This window comes from Nanorana parkeri, unplaced genomic scaffold, assembly GCF_000935625.1.
Source record: "Nanorana parkeri isolate BGI_ZX_2015 unplaced genomic scaffold, ASM93562v1 scaffold21, whole genome shotgun sequence".
Lineage (NCBI taxonomy): Eukaryota > Metazoa > Chordata > Amphibia > Anura > Dicroglossidae > Nanorana > Nanorana parkeri.
In genome coordinates, this window is record NW_017306289.1 from 1,266,639 (window position 1) to 1,272,638 (window position 6,000).

At 41.4% G+C, this 6,000-nt stretch overlaps 1 protein-coding gene across 1 annotated transcript in view; it reads left to right on the forward strand.

The window, feature by feature from the left end:
• The window catches only part of ATP10A (ATPase phospholipid transporting 10A (putative)), a 123,903-nt gene extending 118,179 nt beyond the window's left edge, over window positions 1–5,724 (forward strand). The window contains exon 22 of the mRNA XM_018563400.1: window positions 5,713–5,724. The gene's annotated coding sequence lies outside the window, so the exon portion shown is untranslated. The remainder of the gene's footprint in view (window positions 1–5,712) is intronic.
• Window positions 5,725–6,000: the final 276 nt, after the last annotated feature.

Here is a 6,000-nt window from a genome sequence, read left to right on the forward strand (position 1 = left end):
CTTCAGCTTGGTGTGTGGACTCAGTGATACAGTAATAAGTAATATGCATGCTGGAAGTCCAGATAATGTTCACATTACAAATGCTTATAATTCTTTGCTCTGAATGCAAAAGACCACATTGAGTGAAAAAATAACTTATCTTGCACCACCAAATTGCTCCACTGTATCCCTTTGTCACCCATTGGCAATGCCAGCCCTCCACAGGTAAACAACCGTAAAGCCTATTTCCAATTTTTAAAAAAAGCTACCCCTTGCACTGCAAAGATTACCTGCTCATGTTTGTATAGGGGACCTGTTTAATGAACTTTCTTGCCTGATCCCTGCTCCAAGACAGGTGCCTGCAACCTCTTCCTCTACTCCCTGTGGCGGTCAGAGGCCTGCTGATGTCATGTACAGTGCAGGACCCATAGCACTGCATTATAATCCATAAGCTGAAGCACAGTGGAAAGAGATGAGTGCCGGCTGCTAGGGGATCGGTTAACAAAGTCTTCACAATACCAGCAGTTGACCCTTTTCATAAAAGTACAAACATGACAATTGTGCCTCACATGTTTGGTACCACTACGCAGGGCCAAGCTTTTAGGCGCCCCGTGCGAGAAAGCTTTACAGTGCCCCTCAGTGGCCACACCAACTTCTCCAATAACCGAACCATTTAAAGCCTCCCATTTTGTTAAGCCCCAAAGAAACATTAATAAGTATGATAAAAATAAGTGTCAGGATGTCATGCAGACCCTTTTTTCAAGTATGTGCATCTAGAAAAACATTAACCAGAATGCAAAACCTAGGCTACGTGTTAAATAGTGCATACTGGTTACTAAAGCAAAGTGCATGGTGCACACTGTTTTACGTGCATAATGGGGGGGCTTTAGTAAAATATCAGGGGTCTAAACAGACCTCTGACATCTCCCTTTTGAAATAGAAAAGGAAATTGAGGACGGTTTTCTGCAGCCACTGCACTGAATGAATGGAAAGCACTCAGTACAGAGGCTTACCATTCATTCACAAACTGGAGATACTATCACTCAGTTATGAATGGATAGAAGCCTCTATACTAAGCTGCTTCTACCCATTCAGAAACTCATGAATGAACAGGGAGAGATGTAAAGTACTTCCTGTTCATTCATAACTGGGGGCACATAGTACTAAGCTTTCGGGGCATTGCCTATAGACAATTTGGGGTTATTATAGAGGGGGGGGGGAGGTTACCATTTTACTGGAGTGTGCAGTTTTGAAGCTTGACATGCTTGGTATCTATCTACTCATCGCAACTTCATCTTTTATATTTTACCAAAAAGTTGGGTAATATATTGTGTTTTATGTGCACTTAAAACAACTTAAGTGTATTTTTTACCTGCCTTGAGATCATTCACAAGCTCCTCCCATGTAGTTCTTGGCTGATCCCTCACTTTTCTCATGATCATCCTTACCCCATGAGGGTAAATCTTGTATGGAGCTCCAGACCGAGGGCGATTGATGGTTATCTTGTATTCCTTCCATTTGCGAATAATTGATCCAACAGTTGTTTCCTTCTCACCAAGCTTCTTGCTGATAGTCTTGTAGCCCATTCCAGCCTTGTGCAGGTCTACAATCTTGTCCCTAATGTCCTTGGTCTTGCCCATGGTGGTGAGGTTTGAATGGAAGAAAGAGAATCTGTGGACAGGTGTCTTATATACATAACGAGTTGTCGTTAAGAGCACCTTCTTAAATTGACAGGACTAATCTGTGTACCACATAGGCAGTCTGTGGGAGGAGCCAGAATTATTGTTGGTTGGTAGGGGATCAAATACTTATTTTACTCACTGAACTGCAACTCAATTTATAACATTTGTATCATGTGTTTTTGGTTGATATTCTGTTTCTATCATTTAAAATACACCTATGATAAAAAAAATATAGACCTTTAATTTCTTTGTAAGTGGGCAAACTTACAAAATCTGCAGGGGAGGAAATAATTATTTTCCTCACTGTGTGTATGGCTGTGTACACATATATATTCTAGTGTATGCATACTAAAATAGATAAGTGTGGCACTTTTTTTTTTTGTTCAGGCATCATCTAAGGTCAGAATCTGCTTCCAAGACTAAGATGATGGACCACAAATTTCAGCCCTCCTAGATGTGGTAAAACTAAAAATCCCATGTGCCATTGCAAGACTCTTGACAGCCACATGCATGGCTCCCAGAGGCAAAGGCATGATGGTATTTGTAGTTCCACCGCAGCTGGAGGGCTGATGTTTGGCTACCTTGATGTAAACCTTGGTGTGTGTGTGTGTGTGTCATCTCAAAATGCTGTTGCCTCTCACCCTTCGATTTTGTACAATGATAAAGTGTGCTGAGTGATCACTAGGGGTAGATGGAACATTGCCTGCCTGCAGCCGACTGATCCTGAGATAACACTTGACTACTGTAGTGCTCAAGCCTAGATTTAAAATTATGAAAAAAAACAAGCAGACTTTTAAAGCTGAGTGCTATATATTTTAGTTATCTGTTAAAAGGTATTTAAATATTCAAGACTATTGTCAATGCAGAGAAGGAAAAGGTCTTTCTGGTTTTTATTTGGGGTTTTTTTAGCAGCAGGAAGCCACCCCTCGCTCCCATGTGACTCTCAAAGGACTGAAGCTGTACTTGTGTGGATAAGAGCTTCCCCTCCCTCCTTTCATTGAGAAGATGGAAAAATATGCTAGAGCGCACAGAGATTTTCCAATAAGTCATATGTTCAAAAAACAAATATGTAGTGCATATCTTGAAGCCATGCACTTTTATTTGTGTGTTATCCCTTTTAAAGACCTTGCAAAAAAAAAAAAAAAAAACCCATTTATAAGTCAGCTCCCAAGTCCCATTTTCGACTGACAATACACGGTATGTGGACTGACTGGTGTCAGACCTGTCCAGTTGTCTTTTACTAAAACTAGTGGATCCCTCCCACTCATCCAATCCCCAGAAACAAAACTAATAATTGATTTGTATTCCAAGATGAGAACTAGGAGGGCTAATTGGACTCCTTAGGATAAGACATGAGGTCTGCATAGGGCTCAGAACAGCTCTGAGCAGCAGGTTTTTGGGGGGGGTTTTTGCACTTAAACAGAACAAAATTCTTTCAATTCTATATTTAACAGACTAAAATGGAACAAATAAGAGAAGCTCATTGTTGAGGTTTACATTTTATTGCATTGATAGTGCATCACTTGGTACTGCAGGAAAATTGGTTGGGTGATCCTCTAAGTCACCAGGGATCTCCGGCAGTAAGAACAGCTGGGATGGAGAAGCACAGTGGCCCACAAACAGGTATTGCTATATCACAGGACTAAGATGCTCAGATTCATGTCCCAGAAGACACCATTTCCTCCTTTTACTGTTTGGTTTTTTTTTACACTGTGTGTGTGTGTGTGTGTGTGTGTGTGTGTTTTGTTACAGGAGGAAACTGGTGGACTAATTGGCCCTAAAGCCAACCTCATTCATCAACCTGTGCTAAATGACATCTGTGTTTGTTACTCACAGCAACAATTAGATTTACACTTACACTCTCTAACTGTCATCTTCCAGGGAAGGTTGACATCTAATTGCTTGCTTTGGGGCAATGCAGACAATACTTATTTGGCACTCGTTGATAAATGAGGTTGAGTGTATTTGTTTGATGTAAAGAAATACGTTGGTACGCTCATTTTCTTCAATAGGATTATCCTCTATAAGATGACTGTGTACTAAATAATATTACATTCCAAAAAAGGCATCTAATCATAATTGTTTATTGCTGTGTTTGGTTATAGCGGTAGAGAACATAGTGTCCCCAAAAAAAATCTGCTCCCGTTAGGAATTCTGGGAAAATGTAAATGCCTGGCAAATTCATCACAATGTTTTACTGAACAATGTTGTTTTATGTTATAGTCACCATTCTGAGCCTTATATAATTGTCCAGTTGAAGGTGGCAATGATTTATTTAGACAATTGTAATGATTTTCTCATGACAAAGGCCACCCACAAACTAACAATGGTAGTTGGATGTGTATGCATATTACAGACTGCAGTACATACATAAAGATCAGCAATAAGTAGAGCAGAGCATTCTTGTTTATATTGGAAAGAAACGGTGGGAGGAAAAGAATGGTGGAGTGGGACTGTGCCTGAGCCGCTTAGCTCAATGAAAGTAGTGAGCATTTTCTAATCTGCCCAATTGATGCCATAGTAACGGCAAGTGGTTGTCTGTCACCCCTATAAATGTGAGGGGTATTAAGTAGGGCTGCGGAAATTAACGATTAATCCCTCGATTTAATCGTTAATTTTTTTGATCGATCAAAATTATTTTGATCGGAACTCACCTCCGCCGGCTTCCGGGTCTTTCGTCGGAGATCCGGTGACGTCACGGACTCCTCCCCCCTTCCCCGAGTGGCTCTGTTGGCTAACGAAGGGAAGGGGGAGGAGTCCGGTGACATCGATGTCCGTGACGTCACTGGACTCCTCCCCTTCCCTTGGTTATCAACATCAATATTTGCTGTTCTGGAAGTGCCTTGCTGCTACCTGAAACAATTTTCTCCTCTGTTGCCTTAAAAAAGACGCAACAAAACTAGCAGGTGAGGTGATTAGTATTTGATTATAATTCTAACACAGATTAAAACCTTACAGGTGTAGCCGAGAAATGTTTTTACAGCACAACAAATGAGCAGTTCAAACAATTATATATACATACTTTTTAACAGGATGTATATGTATATATATATTATATCTTTCTGCATAGTCCATTTACATCAGATATAGACCTTTAAATGACAACTGTATATTTAAGCCCCCTGTACTGTAAACCCCCCTTCCTCTGAGTGCAGCACCTGGTAAATACCAACCTTCCTCTCCGCTGCCATGCAGTCTGACATGCAGACACACAGCATTTGCAAGGAATACATGCCCGCCAGGTTTTCTTTTTTATTGTATATGCACACACATTCATTTATATGGATAAGCCATACAAATGGGGACCTTCAGACACTCAGGGGAGTATGGTTCAACCACAGGAATGAATTCATCAATGGCATGCAGTAGGAAAAGGACATGACCCTTCGTTAGCCTCCCCTTCCCTTCATTGTGAGCCTTATTGTAACTGCAAAGTAATTGGATCTTCTATGTGCCTCATTTTATAGGCTGCAAATCTTTCTCGTGTCCAGGCTGATATTTGGTAAGTATAGCCCCTCCATTCAGCAGTGCAGTTCCTGATCTGAACCATTGCACTGGTTCATTGTTCTTGATCTTTTCAGGAACAATGGATGACTGAATTTCTATTTCTGGACTTAAAACTGCCTTTATTATTAATTTTTTCCCCAACAATAAGTATCAATCACAGGGGCCCCAACAAGTGTCTGGGATCATAACTGTCCATTCGCAGCATTGGGGTCTAACAAATTTGGTTAGACCCCACAGAGCCCTGGTTAGACCTCACAGAGCCCTGCTACCCTGGTGAGACCCCCTCAGAGCCCAGGTGAGTCCCCAGGGAGCCGTGGGGAGACCCCACAAAGCCATGGTGCGACCCCATGGAGCCCTGGTGAGACCAGGGCTCTGTGGGGTCTTGCCAGGGCTCTGTGGGTCTAACAAGGCTGGTTAGACCCCACAGAGCCCTGCTACCCTGGTGAGGCCCCCTCAAAGCTCTGGTGAGACCCCCCTCTGTATTTGCGTTATAATTGAAATTAGTCGATTAATCAATTTAAAAAAAATTCGATTAATCGAACAGGAACATTTTAATCATTACCAGCCCTAGTATTAAGGCAATATGCATTTGTTTTGTATATAGATTTATTTGTTTTCCAGACTAAAATATTGTTTTCTTTGCTGGAAATCCCTATTTACAGAGCTCAGTAGCTCAAGCTGAAATTCACAACGGAATAAGTCAGAACATTAACTGATCACCCCCGGCTGCCTTTTTAAGAGACTGAAAGTTACTGCTTTGCTCTCTCCATGGCAAACTCGTATTGCTTTGCGAGTACTGCTATAGATGCACCCCAGTCTTAAATCTTTATTT